Source organism: Balaenoptera ricei, chromosome 9, assembly GCF_028023285.1.
Source record: "Balaenoptera ricei isolate mBalRic1 chromosome 9, mBalRic1.hap2, whole genome shotgun sequence".
Lineage (NCBI taxonomy): Eukaryota > Metazoa > Chordata > Mammalia > Artiodactyla > Balaenopteridae > Balaenoptera > Balaenoptera ricei.
In genome coordinates this window covers 77,313,274-77,331,250 of record NC_082647.1, presented here as the reverse complement: position 1 = coordinate 77,331,250, position 17,977 = coordinate 77,313,274, and the positions used below count along the sequence as shown (strand labels likewise).

General features: G+C 34.7%; 1 protein-coding gene across 4 annotated transcripts in view; it reads left to right on the top strand.

Annotated features, from left to right (window-relative positions):
- The window catches only part of RUNDC3B (RUN domain containing 3B), a 152,877-nt gene that overhangs the window by 42,815 nt on the left and 92,085 nt on the right, over nucleotides 1-17,977 (top strand). The gene's annotated exons all lie outside the window — the stretch shown is intronic.

The following is a 17,977-nucleotide window of genomic DNA, read 5'->3' as shown; positions in this document are numbered from 1 at the left end:
AAGATATTGCTGTGATCTATGTCAAAGAGTGTTCCGACTGATTTCCTCTAAGAGTTTTATAGTATCTGGACTTACATTTAGGTCTTTGATGCATTTTGAGTTTATTTTTGTATATTGTGTTAGAGAATGTTCTAATTTCATTCTTTTACATGTAGCTGTCTAGTTTTCCCAGCACCACTTATTGAAGAGACTGTCTTTTCTCCATTATAAATTCTTGACTCCTTTATCAAAGATAAGGTGACCATAGGTGTGTGGATTTATCTTTGGACTTCCTATCATTGTACATTGATCTATATTTCTGTTTTTGTGCCAGTACCTTACTGTGTTGATTACTGTAGGTTTGTAGTATAGTCTGAAGTTAGTTAGCTGATTCCTCTAGCTCCGTTTTTCTTTCTCAAGATTGCTTTGGCTATTCAGGGTCTTTTGTGTTTCCATACAAACTGTAAAATTTTTAGTTTTAGTTCTGTGAACAATACCATTGGTAATTTGATACAGATTTCATTGCATCTGTAGATTGCTTAAGGTAGTATAGTCATTTTCACAATATTGATTCTTCCAATCCAAGAACATGGTATATCTTTCCATCTGTTTGTGTCATCTTTGATTTCTTTCATCAGCATCTTATAGTTTTCTGAATATAAGTCTTTTGCCTCCTTAGGTAGGTTTATTACTAGGAATTTTATTCTTCTTGATGCAATGGTATACGATATTTGTTTTTCTCTTTCTGACTTCAGATGCAATGGTAAATGGGATTGTTTCCTTAATTTCTCTTTCGGATCTTTCATTGTTAGTGTATAGGAATGCAGGAGATTTCTGTGTATTAATTTTGTATCCTGCAACTTTACCAAATTCACTGATGAGCTCTAGTAGTGTTCTGGTAGCATCTTTAGGATTTTCTACTTAAAGTATCATGTCATCTGCAGACACTGACAGTTTTACTTCTTCTTTCCCAATGTGGATTCCTTTTATTTCTTTGTCTTCTCTGATTGCTGTGGCTAGGACTTCCAAAACTATGTTGAATAAAAGTGACAAGAGTGGACATTGTTGTCTTGTTGCTGATCTTAGAGGAAATGCTTTCAGTTTTTCACCATTGAGAATGATGTTAGCTGTGAGTTTGTCGTATATGGCCTTTATTATGTTGAGGTAGGTTCCCTCTATGCCCACTTTCTGGAGAGCTTTTATCATAAATGTATGTTGAATTTTGTCAAAAGCTTTTTCCGCACCTATTGAGATGATCATATGGTTTTTATTCTTCAGTTTGTTAATGTGGTGTATCGCATTGTTTGATTTGTGTATATTGAAAAATCCTTCCATCCCTGGGATAAATCCCACTTGACCATGGTGTATGATCCTTTTAGTGTATTGTTGGATTTGGTTTGCTAGTATTTTGTTGAGGATTTTTGCATCTATGTTCATCAGTGATATTGGCCTGTAATTTTCTCTTTTTGTGGTATCTTTGTCTGGTTTTGGTATCAGTGTGATGGTGGGCTCATAGAATGAGCTTGGGAGTGTTCCTTCCTCTGCAATTTTTTGGATGAGTTTGAGAAGGATGGGTGTTAGCTCTTCTCTAAATGTTTGATAGAATTCACCTGTGAAGCCTGGACTTCTGTTTGTTGGAAGATTTTTAATCACAGTTTCAATTTCATTACTTGTGATTGATCTGTTCATATTTTCTATTTCTTCCTGGCTCAGTCTTGGAAGGTTGTATGTTTCTAAGAATTTGTCCATGTCTTCTAGGCTGTCTGTTTTATTGGTATATAGTTGCTTGTAGTAGTCTTTTAATGATCCTTTGTATTTCTGCGGTGTCAGTTGTAACTTCTCCTTTTTCATTTCTAATTTTGTTGATTTGAGCCCCCTCCTTTGTTTTCCTTGATGAGTCTGGCTAAAGGTTTATCAATTTTGTTTATCTTTTCGAAGAATGAGCTTTTAGTTTCATTGATCTTTTCTATTGTTTTCTGTGTCTCTATTTCATTTATTTCTGCTCTGTTCTTTTTGATTTCTTCTACTAACTTTGGGTTTTGTTTGTTCTTCTTTCTCTAGTTGCTTTAGGTGTAAGTTTAGGTTGTTTGTTTGAGATTTTTCTTGTTTCCTGAGGTAAGACTTTATTGCTATAAACTTCCCTCTTAGAACTGCTTTTGCCAGGTCCCATAAGTTTTGGATCATTGTGTGTTCATTGTCATTTGTCTCTAGGTATTTTTTAAAATTTATTTATTTTATTTATTTTATTTTTGTCTGTGTTGGGTCTTTGTTGTTGCATGCGGGCTTTCTCTAGTTGTGGCAGGCGGGGGCTGCTCTTTGTTGTGGTGCACGGGCTTCTCATTGCAGTGGCTTCTCTTGTTGCAGAGCATGGGCTGTAGGCACACGGGCTTCAGTAGTTGTGGCATGTGGGCTCAGTAGTTGTGGCTCGTGGGCTCTAGAGCGCAGGCTCAGTAGTTGTGGCGCATGGGCTTAGTTGCTCCGCAGCATGTGGTATCTTCCTGGACCAGGGCTCAAACCCATGTCCTCTTCATTGGTAGGTGGATTCTTAACCACTGCACCACCAGAGGAGCCCTCTCTAGGTATTTTTTAATTTCCTCTTTGATTTCTTCAGTGATCCATTGGTTGTTTAGTAACATACTGTTTAGCCTCCATGTGTTTGTGTTTTTTATAGTTTTTTTCTTGTAATTGATTTCTAATTTCACAGCATTGTGGTCGGAAAAGATGCTTGATATGATTTCAGTTTTCTTAAATTTACCAAGCCTTGATTTGTGACCCAAGATGTGATCTATCCTGGAGAATGTTCCATGTGCACTTGAGAAGAAAGTGTATTCTGCTTTTGGATGGAATGTTCCATAAATATCAGTTAAGTCCATTGGTGTAATGTGTCATTTAAGGCCTATGTTTCTGTATTGATTTTCTGTCTGGATGTTCTGTCCATTGGTATAAGTGGGTTGTTAAAGTCCCCCACTATTGTTGTGTTACTGGTGATTTCCCCTTTTATGGCTGTTAGCATTTGCCTTATATATTGAGGTGCTCCTATGTTGGTTGCATATATATTTACAATTGTTATAACTTCTTCTTGGATTGATCCCATCACCATTATATAGCGTCCTTCCTTGTCTCTTGTAACACCTTTATTTTAATATTTTAAAGTCTATTTTGTCTGATATGAGTATTGCTACTCCATCCTTTATGTGATTTCCATTAACATGGAATACCTTTTTCCATCCCCTCACTTTCAGTCTGTATGTGTCTCTAGATATGAAGTGGGTGGCTTGATACAGCATATATACAGGTCTTGTTTTTGTATCCATTCAGCCAGTCTGTGTATTTTGGTTGAAGCATTTAATCCATTTACATTTAAGGTAATTATTGATAGGTATGTTGCTATTGCCATTTTCTTAATTGTTTTGGATTTGTTTTTGTAGGTCTTTTTTCTTCTGTTCCTCTTTTTGTCCTCTTGTGATTTGATGATGGTCTTTAGTGTTGTGTTTGGGTGGGTTTTTCTTTTTTGTGTAAGTATCTATTGTGGTTTTTTGGTTTGCAGTTCCCGTGAGGTTTTGATATAGCAGTCTCTATATATACAAGGTTGTTTTAAGTTGCTGGTCCCTTAATTTCAAATGCATTTCCCATTTCCTGCATTTGTACTCTCCTCTTATCATGGTTGTTGGTTTTGATATCATATTTGTGTGTGGATAATTTCCTACTTTTACTGTATGGCTGCCTTTACTGGTGAGCTTTCACATTTGTGATTTTCTTGTTTCTAGTTGTGGCCTCTTTTTTTATTTTCCTGCCTACAGAAGTTCCTTTAGCATTTGTTCTAAAGCTGGTTTGGTGGTGCTGAATTCTCTTAGCTTTTGCTTGTCTATAAAGCTTTTGATTTCTCTATCGAATCTGAATGAGACCTTGCTGGGTAGAGTATTCTTGGTTGTAGGTTTTTCCCTTTCATCACTTTAAATATATCGTGCCACTTCCTTCTGGCCTGCAGAGTTTCTGCTGAAAAATAAGCTGTTAACTTTATGGGGATTCCCTTGTATGTTATTTGTTGCTTTTCCCATGTTGCTTTTAATATTTTTCTTTGTGTTTAATTTTTGTCAGTTTCATTAATATGTGTCCTGGCGTGTTCCTCCTTGGATTTATCCTGTATGGGACTCTCTGCACTTCCTGGACCTGAGTGTTTCCTTTCTCATGTTAGGCAAGTTTTTGGCTATAATCTCTTCAAATATTTTCTCAGGCCCATTCTCTTTCTCTTCTCCTTTTGGGACCCCTATAATGCAAATGTTGGTGCATTTAATGTTGTCCCAAAAGTCTCAAAGGTTAGGTTTTACATTGTAATCCCTAAAGCAATGACTATAGAGCAGCTAAGAGATCCAGCAAAAATCCAATAGATAAATTAATATGGAATGCTGAAAATATTAAAATTATCCAAAGAAGGCAGGGGGAAAAAAGGATAAATGGAAAACAATGAAATGGTAGACCTAAATCCAATTGTATTATTAATTACATTGAATATAAATCATCTAGACACACCAATTAAAAGAGATTGTTTGGATAAAAAAAATGTTAATTTTTTAAAAAAACCTTTAATATAGTGATACAGATAGTTTAAAAGTAAAAGATATAAAAAGATATTTTTATAAAACAGAACTTCAAAAAGCAAAAGCTGGTAGAACTGACTGGAGATTAAAGACAGAAAAATTCACAGTTGTACTTATCAACTACAGCACTCTTCTCATAATAATCAGTAGGTCAAGTAGACAGGGTATCAATAATATAAAAGATCTGAACAGCATTATTAACCAACTGACTTAATTGACATTAATAAAACACTCCACCCAGTAACAGCAGGTTGTATGTTCTTTTCAAGGGCAAATGGGACATTCAAAAAGATCTTATTCTGAGCCATAACACAAACCTTAACACATTTAAAAGAATTAAAATCGGGCTTCCCTGGTGGCACAGTGGTTGAGAATCTGCCTGCTAATGCAGGGGACACGGGTTCGAGCCCTGTTCTGGGAAGATCCCACATGCCGCGGAGCAACTAGGCCTGTGAGCCACAACTACTGAGCCTGCGCATCTGGAGCCTGTGCTCCGCAACAATAGAGGCCACGATAGTGAGAGGCCTGTGCACCGCGATGAAGAGTGGCCCCCGCTTGCCACAACTAGAGAAAGCTCTCGCACAGAAACGAAGACCCAACACAGCCAAAAATAAACAAATAAAATTAAAAAAAAAAAAGCTGTATAATTACTATAAAAAAAAAGAAAAAAAGAATTAAAATCATTCAAAATATGTTCTCTGACTGTAACAGACTTAAACTAGAAATTAAGAACAGAAAGATCTGAAAAATCACCAAATATTTGGGAATTAAAAAAAACTGTAAGTAACTCATGGGTCAAAGAGGAAGTCTCAAGGAAAATTAGCAAGTATTTTGAACTGAATGAAAAATGAAATGCATCATATCAAAGTTTATGGGATGCAGTTAAAGCAGTGCTTAGAGGGATATTTAAGTCATTAAAAGCTTATATTAGAGAAGAAGAAAGGTTTAAAGTTAATAATCTAAGATTCCACCTTAGGAAACTAGAAAAATGAGAAAATTAAACCCAAAGCAAGTGGAAAGAATAAAACAATAAAGATAAAAGCAGAAATTGATAAAATTAAAAACAGTAGATAAAACCAATCACGTGAAAGGCTGGGTTTTTTTTAAAACATCAATAAAATTCATAAACCTCTAGTTAGAGTGACCAAGAAAAAGAGAAGACGCAAATTACCAGTATCAGGAAGGAAAGTGTACATATCGTTATAGACCCTATATTCAAAGGATAAGTAAATTCTATGAACAGCTCTTAACATAAATTTGACTTGGATGAAATGGACCAATTTCTTCAAAGACAAATCCTAACAAGAGTTACAAAGAAATAGATAAGTTGACTAGTCCTATATCTATTAAAGAGATTGAATAGGTAGTTGAAAACCTTCCAACGAATGAAACTCCAGGCCTACATGGTTTTACTGTTGATTGTGACCAACAACTTAAAGAAATAATAATAATCCCACTCAATCTTTACCAGAAAATAGGAAGGGAGAGAATATTTCCCACTTCATCTTATGAGGTCAGCATTAGCCTGATGCAAAACTAGACAAAATATTACAAGGAAAGGAAACTATATATCACTACCCCTCATGGAAATAGATACTGGAATCCTCAATTAAATATTAACAAATCAAGCCCTGGAATGCAAGGACATTTCAGAATTTGAAAATCAATTCATGTATTTCATTTCATGAACAGACTAAAAACATTAATTCATGATACAACTACTCCGTAAACTAGGTATGAGAAGAGAACTTCCTTAAATGGTATAGTGCATTTGGATTACATTAACAGAATACCATAGACTGGATGGCTTATAAACAACAGAAAGTTGCTGTGTCTTCACATGGTGGAAGGAGTGAGGGCTCTTTCTTGGTCTCTTTTATAAGGCCCTAATCCCATTCGTGAGGGCTTATGATGTGATAACCTCCTCAAGGCCCCACTTCCAAATACCATCATATTGGGGATTAGGTTTCAATATTGGGGAGACACAAACATTCAGTTAGACACAAACATTCAGTAGCAGGCATCTACAGATGTCTACAGCAGGGTTTCTCAACCTTAGTACTATTGACATTTTAGACGAGATAATTCCTCTAAAACTCAACATTGTTAACATGTCAGTTCTGTCTGTATTGATCAATAGATTCAATGCACTTTCATAATCTTAGCAGGTTTTTTTGTAGATATCAAGCAGATTCTATAATGGCTAAACAAAGTAAGTAGAAAAGGCAAAACAATTTCACAAGGGAAGAACAAAGTTGGACACTCAAGCTCTCTGATTTCAAGACTGTCAGGATACAGTGATTAAAAGAGTGTGTTATTGGTGAAAGCTTTTACATATAGATCAGTGGAATGGAACAGAGTCCAGAAACAGAGGCACACAAATATGCTTGATTGGTTTTGGCTAAGATGAAAAGACAATTCATTGGTGAATTGATAATCTTTTTCAACAAATGGTGCTGGAACAATGGGATTACTGTATGCAAAAAGTGAACTATGAGTCATACCTCACACCACATACAAGAATTAATTCAAAATGGATCATAGACTAAATGTAAAAGTATAAAAACTTTAAGAATATGAAACATCTTTGTTACATTCAATTAGGCAAACAGATTTTAGATAAAACAATAGAAGCATGATCCATAAAAGCAAAAAATAACGAAGTGTTGACCTCATCAAAATTAATAACTTTTGTCCTCCAGAAGACATTGTTAAGAGAGTAAGACAAGCCATAGGCTGGGAGAAAATAGTTGCGAATCACATATTTGACAAAGGGCTTGTGTCCAGGATATCCCAAGAACTATAAACACGTAATATGAAAAGAACTAACCCAATTTAAAAATGGGCAAAAGGGGACTTCCCTGGTGGTTAAGACTCCAAGCTCCCAAAGCAGGGGGCCTCGGTTCAATCCCTGGTCAGGGAACTAGATCCCATATGGCACAACTAAGAGTTAGCATGCTGCAACGAGGATCCTGCACGCAGCAATGAAGATCCCGTGTGCTGCAACTAAGACCCAGCACAGCCAAATAAATAAATAAATAAATATTAAAAAAATAAAAATAAAAATGGGCAAAAGATTTGAACAGATACTTTACCCCTGAAAATAAACGATGGCGGGCTTCCCTGGTGGCGCAGTGGCTGAGAATCTGCCTGCCAATGCAGGGGTCACGGGTTCGAGCCCTGGTCTGGGAAGATCCCACATGCCGCGGAGCAACTAGGCCTGTGAGCCACAATTACTGAGCCTGCGCGTCTGGAGCCTGTGCTCCGCAACGGGAGAGGCCGCGATAATGAGAGGCCCGCGCACCGCGATGAAGAGTGGCCCCCACTTGCCACAACTGGAGAAAGCCCTCGCACAGAAATGAAGACCCAACACAGCCATAAATAAATAAATAAATGAATGAATGAATGAATGAACGAACGAAGGCAAGGAAACACATGAAAAGGAGCTCAATATCATTAGGCACTTGGAAAGTGCAGTTAAAACCACAATCAGGCACTACTGCGCACCTATACCAAGTTCTAGTGGGGATGTGGAGAAATTGGAACTCTCATGTGTTACTGGTGGGAATGCAGAATAGTTTCCCAGAAATCTCACTCCTTTACTCAAGAGAAATGGAAACTTATCTTTACACAAAGACCTGTTCATAGCAGCCTTATTCATAATCACTAAAAACTGGAAACAGCCCAAATGTCCTTTATGTGATGACTAGATAAACCAACTGTTATATATCCACACAATGGACAAACTGAGCGATAAAAGGAAAAAACTTCTTTCTACACACAACAACCTGCTTGAATCTCAAATGTATTATGCTAAGTGAGAGAAGTGAAACTCTTAAGGTTAGATACTGTATGCTTCCATTTATATGACATTCTAGAAGAAGCTGAACTATTGTGTTGGAGAAGAGGTTCAGTGGTTATCAGGGGTTAGAGTTTGGGGGTGTTGATTATATAGTGTCAGCTATATAATCATGAAGGAGGTTTTTTGGGTGGTGGAACTGTTACGTATCTTACGGACATGGTCACATGACTGCTTGCATTTAAAAAAAAATCATAGAACTGTATACCAACAGTAAATTTACTGTAGGTTAAAATATATATTTATAACTCCCTCAAATTTTATCGCTTTCCATTAAAACATTTTAAAATGGCGAGGATCCCACTCTTTCATTGTAATACTTAAAATTACCACTCCTTGATCCCGAGTTACTTTAGGAAGTTGAGTAGTTTTTCATAGAGCACAGTAGAAGGAAACCCCAAGGAAAATCCCTTTACCATCAGCCCTTCACGTGTTTCTTGGCTAAATGTAACTCACTTTTCCTCTGCTTTGGAAATGAGTCATAGTGTGAGTTCTCTATACTTTTTCTGGAGCAGATGCTTTAAATTTGACATTGTACGAATGCCTTCCTCTTTTTTCCCTTTTCCCCTAATCTTTTCCACACATACACACCCTATTCTCTTTATCCCATTCATTCTCTTATTTAGCAGTCCATCTAGGCCCTGTGCTAGGGAATGGGATACGAAGATTAATCAGGCATGCTTTCACGTGAAACTCAGTTTTGGAGGGCAAAGGGAGGATACATTAACAAATAATGATGTATATTAGTGTCGTTGAGTCATAGTAGAAGTGTTAATGAGCATGATGTAGCGCAAAAAGATGAATAATCCTTTCTGCCTGGATGGGTCAGGGAAGGCTCCACACAAGAAAGGGGCATAAAAGTGACTCAAATAAAAATTAAAATTTCATTTTTTATGGGAGATTGAAAAAAATAAAAAATAAAAATAAATTTAAAAAAAAAGAACGACATAATGGCATTTGCAGCAACTTGGATGCAGCTAGAGATTACCATACTAAATGAAGTAAGTCAGAAAGAGAAAGACAAATACCATATGATATCACTTATGTGTGGAATTTAAACTATGACACAAATGAACTTATCTATGAATCAGAAACAGACTCACAGACATAGAGAACAGACTTGTGATTGCCAAGGGGGAGGGGGATTGGGGAGGAATGGAGTGGGAGGTTGGGGTTAGCAGATGTAAGCTTTTATATACACAGTGGATACACAGCAAGGTCCTACTGCATAGCACAGGGAACTGTATTCAATATCCTGTGATAAACCATGATAGAAAAGAATATTAAAAAAAAGAATGTATGTATGTATAACTGAATCACTTTGCTGTACAGCAGAAATTAACACAACATTGTAAATCAACTATACTTCAATTTAAAAAAAACTCGTTAATCATTCTTTTTAAAAATTTGTTAAACTTATTTTCAAGGAAAATGTTATATTTATGTCTATTCACCATCTCTGGACGCTAGGAAAATGTTATATTTATGTCTGTTCACCATCTCTGGATGCTACTTTGGTAAATGCTATGAAATAAAGTCTGCTTCTTGTAAAAAATAAAAAAATAAAAATATAAATCTTGCCCAAACATACTGAATTCTTTGTTGATTAAATTACTCTAATCTCCCTTAACAATGTTAAGCACAAGATATATGTAAATATCAAGAAGGATATCACTTTTCTAGAAGAAAGAACATTTGAAATATTCCAGTTCACCAAAAAACTAGTCAAGGTAAGAAACTCAAAAATGGACAAGTCGTGGTATAAAATATCTCAACAGTCATTTACACATAGAGTTAACAGTCATTAAAATGTTTATAAAATATAGCAGATTTCTAAAAATACAAAAATTTCATTTTTTAAAATGTCATCTGTGACTTTGATTATAGTCGTATATTGTATACCAGACAGTTTAAGAAAAATATGTCAGAAAAAATCTTGAAAAAAAAAAAAAAAAGAAACAATCTTATAAACTTCAGCTAGGTGGTGTGGGGATGGGATACAGTAGTGAATTTCATAAAGGTTATAGGGAAAATAACTGATTAAAATGAAAAATCTTCTGAGTATCATAGAGGACTAAAGCCCATCAATTAGCAATACACTACTAATTGAAGAAAAAATGACCAAATATAATGAGATACTATTGAATATATCAAATTTCCTATGAATTAATCTGCTAATTATGCTTATTAACATTGGGCTTGCTGACTCACATTCAGTTTAGATGTTTGTCTTGATTCTAAATATTGTTTCCCCATTATACTTATGTACAGAGAATCCTTTTTTTGTTTTTAAATTGGTGTGCTCTAGCCTCATGGGTCTTTTCCTTTTTCTTGACTATACCAGACACATTGCTGTCATAGAGCACCACTGCACTTCTCCTAGATATCCAAATGGTTAACTCCCCATCTGTTTCAAAACTGCTCATTGAAGCCTAAATCCTTCCAGCATATTTTATTTTATTTTATTTTTTTAACATCTTTACTGCAGTATAATTGCTTTAGCAGCATATTTTAAATTATAACTCACCTTTCCTCCTTTCACCCCAAGCGCTCCTGACCTCTTTTCCCTGTCCTACATTTTTTTTTAAATTAATTTATTTGTTTTTATTTTTGGCTGTGTTGGGTCTTTGTCGCTGCGTGCAGGCTTTCTCTGGTTGTGGTGAGCAGGGCCTACTCTTCATTGCGGTCTGCGGGCTTCTCTTTGTCGTGGCTTCTCTTGTTGCAGAGCACGGGCTCTGGAGCGCAGGCTCAGCAGCTGTGGCTCACGGGCCCAGCTGCTCTGCAGCATGTGGGATCCTCCCAGGCCAGGGCTCGAACCCATGTCCCCTGCATTGGCAGGCGGATTCTTAACTGCTACATCACCAGGGAAGCCCCTGTCCTACTTTTTTTTTTAAGTCTTAGCTTCTAACATATTATGAGATTTACTCATTATGATCATTGTTTATTATATTCCTTTACCTCTGCTAAAATGTAAGCTTCGTTAGGGTAAAGATCTTTGTCTGTTTTGTTCTTTGATGTATCCCACATTTCTATAACAGTGCCTGGGATATGGTAGGCACATAGTGAATATTTGCTGGAAAACAGAACTGAGAAATTCCTACTTCTTGATCCCCAGAGTACTAAACTCTGGGTTGGTTTTTTTTGGGTTTTTTGTTTTTGTTTTTTTCTCTGATAGTATCTGGATTCAGACTCTTAAAATAAGGTAGAACGCCTGTGACTTGACATTTTAGAATTTCTCCAATCCAGTTGAACTGTTATGATACCTAAGCATTGTTCAGGAACACTGGCTTGAACCTCAAAGCTCTTCCTGACTTAAATGATAAACAGTTACCTCCCCATGAGGCCACCTTTTGAAGTGTAGTAATAACACTTTTAGAAACAATGGGTAAAGATAAACCTATCCATTTGGCTTTTGAATTTTCTTTGTTCATTTTTGAAGGTTTTCCAACTTTTGATTCTTGGTGTGCACACAAAATGAGACACGAATTGTTTCTGTTGTAACATAAGAACACAACTCACCCAATAAAACCCACCTACTCAGGCCAAAAAAACATGATACAGTAGATAAGAAAGTGGCTCCGAAGGTTACCAAAGTTTGGCTTTTAGACAGTGGACAAGGCCACTTTGTACTTGGAATGTACTTCCATTATACACTTGGAAATGTAGGAAACCTTCAGCAGATTTTGTATCTCTGGAAATCATAATATTCAAAAAATTCTTGAAACATCCAGGGTTATATGTAGTATGGTAAATTTGGTTCAGTGTCTTAAATTGTATAGGAAATAAAATTAACCTCTATATAATATAGTAAATTTAAGGTTCGGTAGTAAATAAACAACTATGTAGATTCTAAAAACAGAGAGCTTTAGTCTCTGTTTAACCATACTCTGCAAGTATGGTTAAAACAAAAACGGTAACTGAAAAAATTTGTGTCACTCAGATTTCCATGTTCCTCATGTAGCTTTTTTGATTAAAATCATATTCCTAAACTTTTATTTACTTCTAAGTTTATAGCCCTTATCATTTCTTGTTTTTCTGATGCCTTTTGAAAAACCTCTTTCTTCATTTTAAGATTTTGTCCCATACTGGCCATGTAGACTACTTGACTTTGCATTCTTGTTAATGTTCTACTGTGTTTTTAGAAAAAGAAGGAAAGAAAGAAAATCATAAAGCTCTAGCATGATTCCTTAATTTAACCCCTTTCTGTATATATATACTTTTTGTCTTCTTGGACTGCCAGTCATTTTTTGCCTTCCCTCTTACCCCTACTCCATGTAAAAATAACAAGAGGTTCAAATATAAAGCCATAGGAAGTATTAATAAAAGCTTTATACCAGATATAATTGCAGCTGGCAATTATATCTGGTATAAAGAAATACCAGATATAATTGCAGCTGGCAACTCTTTGTATATCTGTCATGTAAATTATCTGTGTATATACATATGAATGTATATACATAGACAATATGTGTATTTTCTTTGTTATGACCTGTATTTTGCCCTTAGTATTGGCCATACTATATTTTTCCATTTCATTTTGTTTTATTAGTATTTTGACTTGAAATTAAATTCACATAACATAAAGTTCACCATTTTAACTACTTTAAAGTGTACAATTCATTGGATTTTCGTATATTCACAGTGTTGTGAAACTATCACTACTGTCAGTTCCAGAACATTTTCATTACATTGAAAAGAAACTCTAGGGAGTTCCCTGGTGGTGCAGAGGTTAAGAAACCGCCTTACCATTCAGGGGACGTGGGTTCCATCCCTGGTCGGGGAACTAAGATCCCACATGCTGCTGGGCGACTAAGCCCCCACTCCGCAACTCCTGAGCCCTCGCGCTCTGGAGCCCGCGCTTCGCAACCAGAGAAGCCCACACACGGCAATGAAGAACCTGCACGCCGCAACGTAGACCCAGCGCGCCACAACGAAGACCCAGCGCAGCCAAAGTAAAAAAAAATAAAATAAAACGGAAAAGAAAATAAAGCCCAGTTTTGATTAAATGCCTCTATTTCAAATTCTTAGAATAAAATTAAATTTCTTTAAAAAAAAAAATCTATATCCACTAAGCAGTCACTTCCTCTGCTCTCCTCCCCACCATTTCCTGGAAGCCACTAATACACTTTTGGTCCTTATGGATTTACTTATTCTAGACATTTCATGTAAATGAAATCATAAAATATGTGGCTTTTATGTTTGGCTTCTTTCATTTAGCATGTTTTCAAGGTTCGTCCATGTTGTACAGGTACCAGTACTTCATTCCTTTTTATGGCTAATATTTCGTTATATAGACACACCACATTTTGTGTATCCATTAATCATTTTAATTAATTTATTATTATTTATTTATTTTTGGCTGCATTGGGTCTTCGTGGCTGCATGCAGGCTTTCCCTAGTTGCGGTGAGCGGGGCCTACTCTTCCTTGCGGTGCGCGGGCTTCACATTGCAGTGGCTTGTCTTGTGGAGCACGGCCTCTAGGCGTGCGGGCTGAGCACGGGCTCAGTTGCTCCACGGCTTGTGGGATCTTCCCGGACCAGGGATCAAACCTGTGTCCCCTGCATTGGCAGGCGGATTCTTAACCACTGAGCCACCAGGGATGTCCCTCCATTAATCATTTAATGGACATTTAGATTGTTTCCATTTTTTATCTTATAACTAGTACTGTTGTAACATTCATGTACAAGTTTTTGAGCATCTGTTTTCTATTCCCCTGTGTATATTTCCATTTCATTTTTAAACAAATATATAATATTCCATTGTATGAATGAACCATAATTTATATCCTTTTTACTTACCAAAGTTTTTTACCAAATTTCCCTTTCATAAACATGCTGTCATATATCACTGAAAAAATTTTTTACATAGTTTTCTAATTTCTTTAAAATTAGTTTATATTAATGATAATAGCTAATGAATTCTTAGAACTGTAATTACTGAAATTAAAGGGTATGCACATTATGATATATGCGCTATGTTATATTTAATATATGTTGCTATATTGTCTATCAGAAAGGTTGTACCAACAGTAATATATGTGGTTATTTTTCTCATATCCTCATTATATTATTATATTAATATTTTTAAGTTTTAATTTGGTAAGGGGAAAACATCTTTTTTTGGTCTTCTATTAATATGAAATATATAAAACATTCTGTTATTTTAATTTGTTTTTATTTACAAATGAGATTGAATGTAAGTTCATGTTTATTAATCTTTTTTCCTAATATTTTGATTATGACCTTTGCCTGCTTCTTTTGTGGAGTTCTTTTAATTTTTCTAGAATAGAAAAGAACTAATTATTTACATCATGTGGAACTAGTTTTTATATAACCCATTTTGATTAGTGACCTTTTTCTCCCTTGATATTAGTCTTCTTACGTGATTATTATTGGTAGTTTATTATTTTACTCTTATTTTTCATTTGAGAGTTTATTTCTGTTTTGAAACGTCTGAAATATTTTTCTTATCTTAGTTTCATAATACTTTATATGGTTTTGAATGTCTAAAATTCTAAAACAGACTATTCCCACATACTTGGTTATTTGCTTCTTTTTGGAGCTATGTGATTGTCATAGTACTCTTAATAACTGTATTTGTTGTAGGCATTTTTGGGTGAAGAGCAAGAAAAGTATCTCAAATATTTGTACTTATTAGGAGATATAGACTAAACAGTTTTTATATTTTGTAACCAAACCATAATTTTCAAGGAGTCATTTTAACCTCCAAATTTAAATATTTTCTTATTTATAGAAGGAGAGATTTATTAATGGTTTTAAACTTTGTTATCCCTGGAGAATTTTTCAAGTTTATTTTACATGAACTTCACTTTCAAAACCCCTTCAACTTAAAGAATTCCAATTTAGATTTGGCTTCTGAGAGGGAGTAATACATAGAAAGAAAGTATTATGAAAAGATTAATTAAATAATAGCTACTATTGATAAAATTGCCTAGGATATTTTTAGGTTTTTTTTTTAATATATGAGAGAGTTAAAACAATTTATGATTCTACCAGGTAATCCAAATTCTTGGATTTAGCAGGAATTGATGGTCTCTGATGGTAGTTTATGTTTGTTTATCTGTGTTTGTAGCCCTTTGAGTTTCTGCCAGAAGAATAATGGGACATTTCCAGTTTGACCTTATGATTTTTGCAAATTAGCATAGAGCAACTTACAGTACTTGTAATAATCAAACCATAGTTTGTTTATTTTCAGTAATGGAAAGTTGTTTTCTTGAGAAAATTTTTTGTTACATAATTTCAGCAACAGTTTTGATCACTTTTAATGCTCAAATATTGCTCATTTAAAGGAAGTAAATATTTCTCATTTTATAGAACATGGAAAATATTGCACAATATAATGTACTTTAATTCATCTTTGGAGAACATCATAATTTCAGTTCCTACACCTTTCTGATTTTCTAATCTCAGTGAGTTGTTGATGCATATAATCTAATATTTTTATTCTTTGTACATTCCTTTTCTTTCAAGTCACTATGACTTTTCAAATGTAAAATATTTGCATGATTTTGGTGCTCAGCTTTTAAAAATTGTTGAATCAAATAGCCAAATACTTTTTCTAATGTACCTAGCATCTACCTGTAAATGGCATTTTAAAGTAAACTTTTAAAAAGTTTAAGATAAGTCATATATAATATTAAATTTTAATTTCAGAAGCTATTAAAAAATGGAAAATGGCTACATAGAAAAGAAGATAATATTGTTTCATTGTTAGCTTAATTACAGTGCATATTGCAGTTGTAAATATTGCTTCACTGAATGATTTTTCTCTTAATATAAATACATGGTTGAAGATTCAAAATGTCAAACAATAAGAACTTGCACATTATTATTATCAATGACAGAAGAGACTATATGCTATCTGGTATTGCCAGTTTAAAAAGAAAACTTGTGAAAATTCTGACTTACTATTTGATCATTTATAATCAGTTTTGTTATATGCCTTATAAATAGCAATCAGTTTACAACTCAGTCCATCTAGGCATCTTTTCAGGAATCCATCTTGAATCACATAAAAATAAAGTCATCTACCTGTAGCCTTATTAGCAGAGTATATACACAGAGAGAAAGAAAATTAGACTAAGTACAGCAAAGGCAAAAGGCTCACCTTCTACATAGTTGTCAAATTTTATCAATCATGATAATGTAGCTCAGTCGTCAAAGAAATCAAAATAATTAGAAAGCTGAAGTTGTAACAAGGGCTAACATGAAAAAATGGAAGAATAAGTATCATATTTATGGATTAGAATTATATTCAGTCTTATCACCAAGGCTGATTCATGTGTTTAAAGCCATGGTCAGTAATCTTTTCTGTATGATGGCCATTTTCCACCTTAATATAAAGATTATAAAGTTGATTTACTTTCATTTATTTGTTTTTGAAAAGTATATAATTTTTGAGTCAGAAAACACGGTATCTTCAGTATGATTAAGCATTCTTTTATTGCATATCTATTTCTTTTTTTAAAAAATATTTATTTATTTATTTATTTTGGCTGTGCTGGGTGTTAGTTGCGGTGTGTGGGATCTTTGCATGCAGGATCTTTAGTTGTGGCTTGCGGACTTCTTAGTTGTGGCATGCATGTGGGATCTAGTTCCCCAACCAGGGATTGAACCCAGGCCCCTTGCATTGGGAGCGTGGAGTCTTACCCACTGGACCACCAGCAAAGTCCCCGCATATCTATTTCTGAGTAGATTCTTCTTTTGGCTGAAATTTCAGAAACTTAACACCTAATATCACAATATATTATATAATTATAATGGTACATTTCAATGAATTTTGTTCTTGAACAAAACACTTTCAGTTTATTTGGTCTTGTCTCAACTGTCTTAACATTATATATTTTAAATATGTAAATAAATTTTATGTATTTTATATATTAATATACCTATATTTTATATGTGATATTATATGTATTTTATGTTATAAATATTTAATATTGTATACTTTAAAACAAAAGTTTTAATTTCAACTACAAATGAGAACGTTTTCTACTAACAAGCACTCCTTGAGCCACTTTAAAATAATGTAAGCTTTGTGGTTCATTTATATATATATTTTGGGGAGCAACTAAACTAAGGCTTTAAATTTTATATGAAAAATATTTACCTCATTCACAGTGCATGTTTACTGCCCCATTATTTTTCCTATTTCTTAGGCTGTAGTGAGAACTCATATCCAACCAGAAAAGCCAGCTGACTGATTCTCTCCATCTGTCAGATCTTGTCTGTAGCCAACGAGTAGATCAGTATGAGGCTACAGGGAACAGGGGTGTGCTTGGGTCTAGGCAGGCTCTCTCTGGGCCTCTCCTTTCCCATCTACAAAACAAGAGTGGTGTTGAAATTTGACTACAGATAATTTGGAATCTTGTGGGTTGTCATTTGGTCTGGATGCTTCTGGTTGCTTATAACTGAGCTAGAGTGAGATATTAAATTATAATTAAAGCAATTAATGCCTACAAATAAGTGAAAATGTTTTAATTGTTAAAATTTTCACATGGTGTCCCATAGCCAGGATCAAA